Source organism: Panthera onca, chromosome D3 (genome assembly GCF_046562875.1).
Source record: "Panthera onca isolate mPanOnc1 chromosome D3, mPanOnc1 haplotype 2, whole genome shotgun sequence".
Taxonomy (NCBI): domain Eukaryota; kingdom Metazoa; phylum Chordata; class Mammalia; order Carnivora; family Felidae; genus Panthera; species Panthera onca.
In genome coordinates this window covers 67,559,926-67,573,285 of record NC_138350.1, presented here as the reverse complement: position 1 = coordinate 67,573,285, position 13,360 = coordinate 67,559,926, and the positions used below count along the sequence as shown (strand labels likewise).

The window sequence follows — 13,360 nt, the reverse complement described above, 5'->3', positions numbered from 1 at the left end:
AATGGCAGGGGAGAACATTCTGGTCTTCCTGGACGGGCTTGTCTACAGGCTTCTGCTAAGAGATAAGGCCGTGGGGCAGGAAGAGCCCTTCACAGCCCTGCACCCACCTCCCAAAGTATGTAGTCATCTCAGAAAGGTTCCCATTGGGGCCTCTCTTCTCCTCCTTCTCACTCACTCATTCAGGCCACCTGCGTCCTTCAGCATCTCTCCAAAGTGGAGGAGACTCAAGTCAGTGAAGGGTGAGGAGTCCCAGAACCTTCCTGGTGCCCCTGGGAGTTTAGAGCCATGGGATGGGGGCCCCTGGCCCCTGGAGGCTTTATATGCTAACCCCTCCTCTTGGGGACTCTAGACCACATTTGTCGTGGACATCCAAAGCCCTGACAGGCCTGAGGTATTGTCGATTTTTCCCCACGCCAAATCCAGGCCAAGACCGCCAAGCTCCCCCTCCCCCACTTCCATGCCAACTGGCTGACATCTAGTCCATCCTTTTCTCCAAGCCTGCAAACCTCTGCAGGGGCAGAGGGCCTCTGCTGGGGAGGGCCTTCTGTCCCAACTCCCGTCTCGTCTCCTCTTGTCAGAGCTCAACCCCCTTGGTTCTGAGACCAGTAACTGCCCCTCACACCCCCACAACCACCCTCACCCCCCAGGACCGGCCTAGCCTAAGTGCAAGCTGACTGTCCCCACTCACTTTGGAGTTCCCTGGGGATTTCCCTTACATTCTATGAGCTCAGCTCTTCTTTGAAAGGGTGCTAGTTATATTTCATACAGCGTTTCTAGGTGCTTGGTAACTGGAAGATTTTCAAGATGTTCACTCCACTATGGTGCTAAACACATTCTCACTCAGTGCTGGGATACCCTCTTTGGACTTGCTCGCGGGAACCGTCCCTGGCTGACCTCCCACCCCAGACACCGAAGGCTGGCCGCATCCCTGCAGATGCACCCATGTCGGTGGGACACCTACCAAGAGCCAGGCACGATCTCAGGCCCTAAAGATTCAAAGCTGCAAGCACTGAGCTCTGCCTAAAACGCATCGGCCCTCTAAAAATGCGCTGCGGCAGGAAGAGAAGTCTCTGCGACTGACGTTCTCCTATTGAAATCGTACTCTACTATTTGCGCAGGTCTCGAAAGCTTCTTCGTGGCTTCATGCATCCACATCTGGGAGCAGCTAGGCTGCCCGGCCCTCCCTGCCCTTGGCTCACGGCCCGAGCGCCTGGGACAGGGCTCCGCTCACCACGGCTGTGAAATATGAAAACGCTTCTCCCCCAACTCCAAAGGCTCCCAGCTGAAGCCTGCTCTCAGCTGCCGCGGGATTCTGCCAGCTGGGCCTCCGCATGACACAGCATCCCCGCCCGCCCCGGGCTGCAGCGGCTGGGCCCGGCGTGACAAAGGATTCTCTGACAATGGGAGGAAGAGGTCTTCCATTGTCTACCGGGGTCACACTCCGCAGCGGAGCTTCCTCACTCCCCGAACTGTAGCTCCCCGCCCCCACCCCTCCCTTGGGCTGCTCCCCTGCGCCCGGTGCGGTCAAGCCCGGCTCCACTGGCCTCACCTACCAGCCATTCAAATTCAACACGTCCGACAGCGAGCTCACGGGGTCCTCCCCCTCACCTCAACCTCAGCAGACGTGTTGAGCTCCGGGCCACAAGTTCGCACCCGGGGAGAGGCTGTGAGGCCTCTGTCAGTGAGGCCAGAGAGCCGGGAGGGAGTCGCGGGAACTTCTCCTTTATTCCTCAAAGCTAAGCAACCACTGCAGACTTTAGTCCCCAAATGTTTGTAATGTATAACCTTCCCTCCATCCCCCTACACGAGGCCCTGGCTCCAGGCCTTATCCCCTGCGACTTGATACTGGATGGAACCTGTCATTGCCTCACTGGCCCAGTGGCCTCCTGGCTCCAGATCGCATTCCCTTCTGAACCACAGCAGCATGCCTCCGTTCGGCTTCGGACCCCGTCCACCACGCTCCTCCTGTAGTCTAGAAGCCAAGGTCCTGGGCCGGGCTCACGAAACTCCTGTCTGCCTCTCCACCTTTGAACTTGACCTTGCTGCTGCAATCCCTTCCTTTGCCCAGACAGCCTCAGACCTCTTCTCCTAAGCACACGCTGTTCCTTACCCCTTCTAGCTCCTCTCCAGGCTAATTTCTTTTCATCCATTCGCTTTCCGTGCCTGTGTTGTCTCCCTTCGGAAGCCCTCCCTGATCTGAGGCTTGAACAGGCACCCCTTGACCGTGCTACTCAGAACTTTCTCGACCACTGTGCTCACCAAACATATTTCTCCTTTACCATTTTTGAGCCATCGCCCCAACTGAAAACCTATTCTAGGTCCGCCACGACCTCAGACCTACTCCCAAATTCACCTCTTCCACAAAATCATCTCAGCTGGCCCCAGTCCACATGTTAGTGCCATGAAGACCGCCTCCCATACTTTATCCATCCCATCCCTAAGTTAGTCAGCACTTGGGGCTGACTCCATGCTGGATATGAGCCGACAGTGGACATAAAAAGCTCTAGAAACCTGGCAGCACTCCACTCACAAAACTGTAATGATGATGTGACACGATGTGACATCCTAGCCCTAGGCGCTGAGTTTGAAGTCTGAAGACCTGGGTTCAGATCCCTGTTCTACAACTTACAACTCCCCCCGTGACTTGGCGCGTCACTAACCATGGAGGCTCAGAGGCCTTGTATGCAAAATGGGAATAATGCTAACAGCTCTGCGGGGCTAAGATAAAAGGCAGATGCTATCCCTGGTGGGAAATACTTTGCAAACTATAAACCCAAATCAAGTGCAGCGGCCACTGCCCAGCAACCCCCTATCTACCCCCACCACCCCCACCAGGAGTTCCTGTCCGTACTTGAGTCGGGTGGGAGGGCAAATGAAATCTGTGAGTCCCCTTCCTAGAAAAATGCTCATGTATGCCAGCTTTGCAAACACTTTCGGGACCTAAGGACCCGGCCAAGGGAAGGGACTAAACTGAAGTGCACTGGAAAGCCCCCAGGCCTGCCACTTCTCACAAATATATGCCCTCATCCAGATTCCTGGATGCCGAAGATGAAAGATAGGGCAGGGAAGGGCAGTCTCAAAGGAAAGGAAGTTCAAGACTAAGAGAGGGCTTCCAGAGCCTTTCCCAGAACCAGAGGAAATAGAGAAGATGTAGCATTCTCTCTGGCAAGTAAGAACCCCGCTTTGTTCAGAAGGCACAGAAAAAGAAGATTGAACGAGGTATCAAAATCTGGAATTTCTTGTCCAACTCTGCCAAGGGCTCCTGGTGACTTTGGGCTCGTCATTTCACCTCGCTAGGTTTCGGGGCCTTCACACAGAGATCAGCTTATTAGGAGGGCCCGTCCCAGCTCTGGGTGCCTAGGATCCGAAGACCTAACTGTTTCCCCCCTGTTCTGAATCACAGCTTTGGCCTGGGTTTAATTCAGAAATAAGAGGCAGAGGTCGATAGCCAGCACGGTGATAATTCAGGGAGAAGGCCCCCATCACAGTGCTGTTCTAAATTGTGTGCAGGATGAGGCAGGAGGGCAGGAGAGTAAAGCCTGAATGTGAACAACTGAGCTCAGGTGACCGTGAGTAGGCCGTGAGGCTGAGAGGTAGAGGATCCCCCCCCCGAAAAGAGCATCAAAAGAAGCCGCCACGTTTATCGGGTAAGCTATGCAGAAATGCCACCACATTTGGAAAATGCCCAAAAGCTGCGATTTGCCCGTCTGTTTGAGCCTCCTGTTCTCTCTCTGGGCTCAGGATTCTCTCTCCATCCTACCTACCACCTCCTGCTTCCTCCTTCATCATCTGAACTGCAAACAACAGAACCTTAAAACAAGGGCAGTGAACCCCAAAACCGAGATGAAACTGGAGGACAGTGTCAGGGACCCCAGAAGCGAGGTGGGGAACGAACAGATACGAAGCAGACTCACGTTAAAACATCTACACAGACCTGTAAGACAGAAACTACTAAACCCAGGAAGGGCCTGAGTGAGACCTTGACCAAAGCCACAGCGCATCACTGAAGATAGCCAACCCCAGCCCATCACAGCCCGGCAGAGCTGGGGCAGGACCAGGGAGAAGAACTTGTCAGCTCCTCACTGCCCAGCAGAGTAATCTGTTGGTTGACTTTAGGGTCATTTCCCACTAGCTGCCTAACATCCACATCAGGACATACCTCCAGGCCCACCTGGGAGGTTACAAAAAGCCCAAAGTCCAGGGTAACAAGGGGCAGAAAGCCCTTCTTCCTCTGCTGCTCCCTCCTGCTTTTGCTCTAGAATTGGAACTGGCATCAGGAGTCACTTCCAACCAACATATGTGAAATTGACTAAGTCCCAGGGTGAGTGCTCTAAAGTATTTATGATTTGTTCTCTCCCGTAGGCTGTGAATCCCTCGTTTTATTGCATTACAACTTAGCTGTTTCTACTATACTATCTTTGTGTGCCCCAAACAGAGTACAGTATCTAGCCCAAGGTAGGTGCTCAATAAACATATGCTGGACTTAAAATCCTACATTTATCTCCACAGATAGAATAGGTTTCTGGCAGGCAGGGACTGTATGTTCAACTTCCTTTGCATGCATTTGAAGATACAGAAACATGGAGGTGCTCAGTCTATATTTGTGAATGAATGGTTGATTAGTTGGCCAAACCTGGTAACTCTCCAGGCTGGGTCTGAGAACCTTCCTGTACACGAACTCTTCAAAGTACCTACAGGCATGTAGGAGCTTTTTGCTCTTTTCAGGGCTTCCCTATCCCTGGGGATGCAGGGGGCAGGGAATAGTATCACCTGGGATGAACCCTGGGCTTCTCAGGGATCTACACGTTAAACCAATGGTTTTGAAATCAGTACCTAAAGAATAAACGTTGGACTCAATAAGGACACTGGATCCACGAACAACACACCCAAACACACCCATACGAATACAGACATGCGTTGCATAAACATGTATGCCATATGTATTTATTATATGCAGGTGTGATTCTGGTATAATGGATGTATCAAAGCTGATAACCTTTCGCCATTAGCAAATTATCAGATGCGTAATAACCAGCAATGCAGACTTCTGTCTTTAATAACTATTCTCATGAGGTCTGGTGGCAAATAAAAAGTGTTTTGACAAAGAATAAATACCACTATAATTTACCCCCTTTCTGAGGCTCAGGACTTCCTGGGGAGCCAAGACCTACTCTCAAAAAAACCTCAAACACAGATACCCAAAAAATGACCATTATTTAAATTAAAAGCCATAGGCTGCGAAGAGAAATTACAGGATCACAGAGAGGGGGGGAAAGTAGCCCTTCCCCACTGAGGGGCCCTGGGGGACTCATGGCACTTTTTGAGCCTCAGTGTGCTCACCTGTAAAATGGGGTTACTACCCGCCTACATCACAGGACCCTGCTAAGAAATTGTGATGATTCAAGGGTAGGGGGAAACGCTCTGTAAAGTCAAACAAACACGCTATTTACAGCAATCTGTTAATCACCGATGACACCTTACCCCAGAATGCGTTACAAAATTACTGCCTACCAGCGTACATTATCTAGGACAGTCACTTGACACAGCAGAGGAGACGATCTGTGTGTAAATCGAATCCTGTTTCAAATACTCAAAGGGAGTTTCCTCAGACAACCCGAGTGCGTCCTGTGGGGGGACTGCACCGCTAACGTTTGTTCGGTGCATTCTGTTCCTGTACAATTGGGTTTTCTTGAAAGCCTGGCAATTTCCTCGCGCTGGCTGAGCATGCTCGAAGCCGGGATTCCTGAGGTTTTCGGCTCAGACCCCGGGCCGGGCAGGAGGAACCGGGCCCGGACAGCCCGCGGCCCCTCCCCGTGCTCTGGGCGGCTCCTTCCTCTCTCCTCCGGCTTCGGCGGCGGCGCTCGTGCTGTGTCACTTTCGCCCTCCCGAGACTCTAGCCGCCGCGGGGCCCGCAGCTCCACCGGCTTCTTCCCAGTGCGCGCCCGCCCCTAGCCCAGGAGATAATCCCCCCGGCCTCAGGGACCCAGAAAGCGACAGCGGCGGAGGCGGGCGGGCAAGCAGGGCAGCCGGGTAGCAGCGCAGGCAGCAGCGCCCGGCTGGGCCGGGGCCGGGGCCGGGGCCGGGGCCGGGCGGGCAGGGCAGCCTCCGGCCCCCACGGTCTCCAGGACGAAAAACTGGAAGGGGGTGCGCAGGGCGCGCTCGTTCTGTCCGGGGCCCGCGAGGCAGAGGCCGGCGCGCGCGCACGCGCACCCACAGAGCGCCCCGGAGCAAGGGTCAACCCGAGCGTGTTGGGAGGGTCGGGGGCGGCGACACGCGCGCGCCCGCGGCCCCTCCCAGCCCTGCACCCCACCGGCCGAGCAGGCTGCCAGCCCGGCGGGTCAGGGGGCGTCGGGGACGCGGAGGGACGCAAGGCTTGTCTCCCGCGCCACCGCGCGCCCGGAACTCCCTCGCCAACCCCGCACACACGCAACTGCAGGGGCTCCCGGGTGGTACAGCCGCAGGACCTCCTGTCCAAGTAACCCGGCGCGCGCGTGCGCGGACACACACGACCAGGAGCCCAACTGGGACCACGAGGGGGCTGGCGGGACGATTCACCGGGTAGTCGGGCCCACGCGTGTCCCCACTACACCGAGGTCTGTCCCCCCCCCACGCCCCGCCCCCCCATACGTGCCAGAGCTGTGTGTACACACACAAACAGCTGGGCGGGGGAGGCGACGCCTCGCTCCTCCGGTAGGGACACACAGGCCGCCGCCAGCCATCCCTCCCCTTTACACGCCGCACCCCCTCCCGGCTCACACCTGCCCCCCAGCCTCAACCCCGAAAACTCTACGAAACCCAAGAGCCAACGCCGACCCCCAATTGTCTTTTAACGTCAGTGGAAAGACATAACCCAAGTCACACCCGCCGTCCCCGGGCCGCCTCCTCCAGATGCACCTAGGCTGGGGCCCGCGGCCCTTGGAGGGGGGGTGGGGGGGAGGGCAGACCTCGGTCGCCGCAGACCGAACCGCCGCCCCCTGCCCTCCCTGCCCCCACGACCCGCGACGCGTCCAGGACAGTCACCTGCTCCTCGTCCTGAAGAGCCCGAGCCGGAGCCCACGCCGCGGCCGTTCGGGTCACTCGCCACCGCGAGCTAGCTTTTCAGACCTGTCAACTTAACCCCCGCTCCGCCTGAAGGATCTATTCCCCAGGCCCAATCACACCGTGGCGACAGGAATAATAACAAAAAGCCAACAGAATCACCACCGTAGGGAATGTCCAAAGCTGCAACCGCAATGGCTCCACCGATTCGGGTTCCTCATCTGCTCCCATCCCCCGCGCCCCCCGCGGCCCGCGGGCTCACCGGGGACGGAGGGAGGGTGCCGCCTGTCTAGACGACAGACATCCCCGCGCTCGCGGTGACGGGCGCGCACACACCCTCGCACGGCCGCTGCCACAGACACAATCAGTCACCGCGGGAGGGAGGGGCTGCGTGGAGACACTCTCTCGGGGTCCCTCCGGCAGCCGCCAGCGCAGCAGCCTCCGGCCGGGAGTCGCCACGCAGGGCCGCGCTCCCTACCTCGCCGGAGCGCGGTCAGAACAGCTGCAAGTTTGGCTGGTACTAAAGCAACTGCTTGATGCAGCAAATGCGGGCTTCAAAACAAAAGGGAGAGCAATCACGCCCGCTTTCTTCCTCCCCCCGGCTCGGAACCCGGCACATGACAGCGGCTACACCGCGCGGCTCGAGCGCCAGCCGGGCTCCAGCCATGCGCCCCCGAGAGCCCCCTCCTCCCGGGAGCCCCAGGGCTACGACTCCCCACTCAGGCCGGGAGCCCTGAGGGGAAGGGGCGAACCTGGGGAGGGGGCGAGACCGTGGAGTGCGGTCCGCGACAGAGAAGGGGTCTGAGGATGGGCGCAGACGCCCGGCGGCCGGGGGCGCAGGGAGGGGGAAGGGGGTTAATTGTTTGGGGCGGTTTTCTCGGATTTATCTATCAGCACGCGCACGTCACGCAGCCCTCCTGGCGGGTCCCCGAATCGATCCGCAGGCTGTACTGACTAAAAGAGGGGGGCGGGCGGGGGGATGCTCACCTCGGGGTTCCTCCGGCCGCCGCTCCGAGCCCGTGTCGGGGGTGGGGGAAGGGGACAGGGAAGGGGAAGGGAGGGAGGAGGCTCGAGAGAGCCTACTCCTGCCGCGAGTTCCGCGCGTCCCGGCAGCGGAGGGGATCCGGCGCCCCAGCGCACAAACCCAACCAAGAGGGGAGGGAGGGAGGGAAGGGAAAGAGGGAGGGAGGGGCAGGTGGGGGGGAGGGAGTAGAGGAAGGAAAAAAAAAAAAAAAAAAAAACGATCCCTGCTCTGACACAGGGAAAGAGAATGTAGGAGAGTGACGTCCCGGCCCCTCCCTCCCCTCCGGCCACGTGCAAAGACTTGAAAGGAAAGAGGGCGGCGGGAGGCCTGCTGGGTAATGTAGTTCGCCTTTCTTTCCCGGGATGGCGGGCCCTGGAGAGCGGGGCGCCGCCGGGACCCCGGGGATGCCGCCGAGGCAGCCGAGACAGTCCAGCCTGGCTTCGCCGAAACCCGCCGGCCAACGCTCTCACCCCGCGACGGCGGCGCGGCCCTGAGTGGGGACCTCTGTGTTGGGGGAACGGGGGGCTTAGGCGCGGTCCAAGCTTACAGGGAGACGTTTGGTTTCGGGGGCAGGAACGCTTTAAAGAAGAGGACTTCCGCACTAGAAGTGCAAAGTCGTCCTAATGGCAGATAAAAGGAAGCTTTGTGTATACACTGGGCGGTCCAAGCGGCGTTATTAATGCTGCGTTCAGTGCTAACGTCTGTTATTGAGATGCATATGTTATAATTAACATTTGAACATCTCTGTGGCAGGGGCGGGATGTTGTAATTAGATATGCACTTTGCAACCGATTAATTTTCCATTGGCCATGCTAAGGGTTGCGATGGGGAACCTGGTGGCTGGGGGAATTCAGTGCAGTGGGTAATTCAGTAATCACTTAACCAAATCACCAGTGCTTTCTAAGAACCTACTATGTGCCAGGCACCGAGATTGGGACAGAGAGGCCTTCATGAGAAATACACGATGCTGTACACTCCTCCAGGCAAGGAGCTTATAGACTCATCTGAGGAACTGTGACACAGTATAATGCAGTGGAAATCCATTTATTAATTCATATAACATTTGCTGAGCACTTTCCACAGATGGGACATGTCTGGGAATGCCAAGGCAAGTAAGACCCTTAGTCCCTGCCCTCAAGGAGCTCAAAGTCTAGTGTAAGGACCACAGTCAATGAAAGTATAGGGAATAAGACGACACTTAACATAGGGATAAGCATAAAGTGCTAGGGAACCCTCAGCAGGAGCCCACAACCAGGATCAAGGGTGGATGGGGGGTAGGAGAAGGCTTCCTGGAGGTTTTAAACAAAGGCAGAGGCAGGGGTAGGCATCTGAGAAAAGCTACAAGGGTACAAAGGTCCCAGATGAGAGAGAAAAAAGCAAATTCTGAAAGTCCCAGCAGTTTGGCAAGGCAGAGAGGGCAGATTGATGGGAGGAGGTGGGGGCCGGAATGGCGGGTAAGTCTAGAGGGCAGAAGGAGCCTGGGATGGCTTCTCACTGGAGGTGAGGCTTGAAGCAGGCCTTGAAAGGATGAGTGAGATTTTGTTTTGAGTAGAGAGCATGTCTTCCAAGCTTCAGGCTCAGCATGAGTCAAGCTATGGAAGGAAAGCAAAGCACATCCACAGTGATGCCCTGCAGAGCGGCTCATCTGATCCCTGTACCAAAGGGTATGGGGGCGTGTCCTCCTCTCCCTTCTAGGAGAAGACAGCAGGTACACAGCCGCAGTTTGGTTAGAAGCAGAGGGGGGTGTAGAAGCCAGCATCTGGGCACCAGTCCAGTACCCCCCTACCAAAGGAACATGTTTAGGCACACCTGACTCTTCCCCCTGGTTTGTCCCTCTTGGCATCTACGCCTCATTGGTGCAAGCAGTGTGTTATTTTTATGCTTCAGCACCCGACTGATTTCCTAGGTTTACAAAACATGAAATAGTACAGGAGTCTACCCACTCAGCACTTTCCCATTTGCCTACCTTTTGTTGTCAATGCTGCTTTGCTGCTTGCGTGATATGCATGCCACCTGCAAAGAAACAAGAATGGAATGGTCTGGGTCTTGGCCTTGCCTTTGCTTTAAATCACACCCCCAGAGGTGAGAACAGGATCCAACCCCGGAGGTGAGGAGAGGCCGAGCAATGGTGCAGAACGCAAAACATCCGAGGAGAGTACACACCTCCGTTTGCCTGGGTGTGCCTGGCCCCAGAGGGCCAGTCGAGGACAACACAGACTCAAGAGTCAACTTGGCCCCTGGGTTTGAATTGCAGGCATGGCACTTCCTGGATCTGTGACCTTGGACAGCCTCCCTAGCCTCCAAATGGTGACCTTGGACAGTTGATTCAGCAACCATTCTTGGCCTTCTGAGAACCAATGGTGGTCATGTGTTTAAGCTGAGGTTGCCAGTTAGCGAGTGCTCTGTGACAGCTGATTCCTTTCCTCATCCCAGGTGCTTTCTGCACCGGGAGAAGGATCCCTGAATTTTTCTTTCTGTGGAGTGAGGCCAGCAGACCTGGTGCTGCAGGAAAGATTCCTGGGGGGGGGGGGGGGGGGGGGAGGGGGGGACGGGACTCATCTTCATGTGTGAATAAGTTAGGTTTGTCTTCAAGGAACCTTACCCCCTGAGTTCTAGTCCTCACCCCCCAAGTGGCCCAGCTCTCTTAACCCTCACCCCCCCCCACCCTGCTGCCCAAGGACCCCCTGTAATGTGTCACCCCACCCAAGGTGCCTTCTGTGGGCAGTGTGCTGGGCTCCCGCACCGCTTCTCCCCTGCGTATCCACGCTTGCCCCCTGTTCCCCGGGTCACCTGAGCCTGGGTCTCTCTTTACCTCCAGTCTGATTAACATTCCTTCATGTAGGATAAGATAGCCTTTTATTTGCTCCTGTAGCACCTACGGGTTTGTCTTCTTATGGAGAGCTCTCTGAAAGGGCCTCTGATGATGGAGATTCCGGGCCCGAATGGGGGTCTCTGCGAGGAAGATACTGTGGGACCCTCAGGCCCACGTTTCCCAGAATGGGAGGCCTAGGGCTTACGTGGTCCTCACCCGGCGTCCTTCCTTCTCTGCTCTGTAGCTGATCTTATGCCCAGCCTGCAGGCTTAGGTCAGAGCTGCTGCTGGGGGCAGAGTTCACGAATGGGCGCTGGAATGGGTTTTATTGCAGCAGATCTGAGTTGCCAAGAAGTTGCCTTTGTTTGACTTGTCACCACATAGCCTACACCTTACGAGTCAGAATGATTCTGTTTTAAGCAGTTGCTTTTCCTAATTCACATTTGCTTAAGGTGCTAGCAAAAAGCAATGGCCTCCTTTCTTCTCATTCCTACTCCTTGCCTCCCCGCCTTTCCTCTATCGGTCAATACATTGACTGGAAGACCCAGTGGGTGCCCACCAGAGTGCAGGGTGGGGGTGAGAGGTTACCTGCCTTCAGAAGCTGAGGAGCCCAGCCTGGCACCCACGTGATATCGGGGAAAATGACAACGTGCTACGCTGCACGAGGGTGATTTTAAGTGAGCAAGGCTTCCGGGGGCTGGCATGGTCAGAGGAGGCGTCCGGGAGGAAAGCGGGCCTGGCAGGGAGGAGGTCAGCAGTGGCCCAAATCCCTGTTGCGGAGCATCGGCCTGGGAGATGCTGCAGAAGATATGTCTTTAGGTGGAAACTAGACTAGGTTCATCATGTGTCAGGGTGACGGCCACTGGCCCCGCAGAAGGAAGGAAGTTACCCGCCTAGTGCCTGTGCTCTGTTACTGTGGTGTTGGCCTGCAGAGATAATGGCTTGATGGAGCCGGGTTATGTTTCACCCACGCCTCTCACCTCAGCTTCCACGACACAACCCCAAGGACCAACGTCTGAAAGGCAGATGGAAAGTGATCCCCTAGGGCTGGAGTTAGCCGTGGGAGAGTATCAGTAGGGAACGACTGAGCTCATAAAAAGCAGAATGCTAAATAAAAACTAAATCGAGGGGTACTTATGGGGAGCATGCCATGTGTAAGGCATGGCAAGGAGCACAGTGTGACCCTATCCGGCTGGGTGACGTTCCTCTCCCCTGAGCCTACTTGCCACCCCTGTAACATGGGAAGGCTGGACTCCACCATCTCCCAGGTTATTTCCACACCTGAAGTGATACCTTCAAGAAGTTTGCAGTCCAGCTTGTAAAAGCAGCTGTAAAGTAAAAAAAGATGAATTTCCAGCTGTTTAATTCCAGCAGGACAGGAGGCGTTTGTCGCATCCATTACACAAAGCCCTGAACCCCGTGAGGGAGCGTAAGACAAGCAGATCTTGTTTTACAAGATTCAGGGACAGTACAGAAAGCCCAAGAGTAGTCCGGCATTCCTCAAGCCCCTCAGGATTCAAGGTCAGACCTCACAGGCATGAGTTCCTTATCCACATGGTGGCCTCGTGCATGATGACGACCTGGGCAGAGATACACCCCTACATCTCTGCAAGAAATAGGTTTCATTGTCAGGCTACCCTCTGGAAAAACCATGCCGTACTTACCCTGGGAGGGTCAGCCAGGCTTCTTGGATCAAAGGGACACATTGGATCCAAGGGACCGCGGGCCTGGATTTAAGTGGCCCGGGCTCCAGGGGATGAACTGAGACAATCGGATTCCCTCTTGCAAGAGTCTGCAGGAAGAGGCTGAGAGACCTTTGTTTGTTGGGTTCCCCCTTCTTTTCCCACGTATAGCCTTGGTGGGTCAGGTGCAAAATGAGTAAGCAGGGGTTGGTGGAGCGGGGAAGAGAGAGACAGATGTCTAGCAATACCAGAATCAGTTCCTGGTTTTCTGATTCACAGTCTATTATACCTCTGTCAGATTCCTGATGCCTCTGTATCCTTCTAGTAATTCCCTTTCATTTGTGCTAGGTTGAGTGGGTTTCTGATCTTCTTAATCCAAAGACCCACATCTAGAACAGTCCGAGAGCACGAATCTGAGTTTTGGCCAATGTGATCCCTGTCACTCACTGGGAATGCCCCCTCCTGAAGATGCCCTTCCTTTTTCTAGCCTAGCTGTCTCCCTCTTCAACTACTTTATAATTCCGGTCTCCTAAATCTTATTCTGAAATGTCTGAAGACTAGTTCGGCCCTGAACCTTCCATGGTCCCTGACTCCCCCTTTTCAAAGCAATAGCCAATGTATTCATGGAGTAATTACTATTGGCCAGGCAACAAGAAGCATTTTACCTCATTTCTTCGACAAGGTGACTTTTACAGTAGAAGGAACGGAGGACGAGTGACATAATTTGCAGGGGGTGCGGGGGGGGGGGCACACAGCCAGCAGGTGGGTGGTCCAGGCAGGGCTGTGGACCTCAGAGCCAAGGAGA

At 55.7% G+C, this 13,360-nt stretch overlaps 1 protein-coding gene across 10 annotated transcripts in view; it reads right to left on the bottom strand.

Annotated features, from left to right (window-relative positions):
- The window catches only part of CTIF (cap binding complex dependent translation initiation factor), a 292,923-nt gene extending 284,677 nt beyond the window's left edge, over window positions 1–8,246 (bottom strand). For 3 of the 10 annotated variants that reach the window (XM_078435261.2, XM_078435259.2, XM_078435264.2), the window contains exon 1: window positions 8,026–8,243. The gene's annotated coding sequence lies outside the window, so the exon portion shown is untranslated. The other 7 variants (XM_060613796.3, XM_060613801.3, XM_078435265.2 and 4 more) reach the window with 6 other exon arrangements.
- Window positions 8,247–13,360: the final 5,114 nt, after the last annotated feature.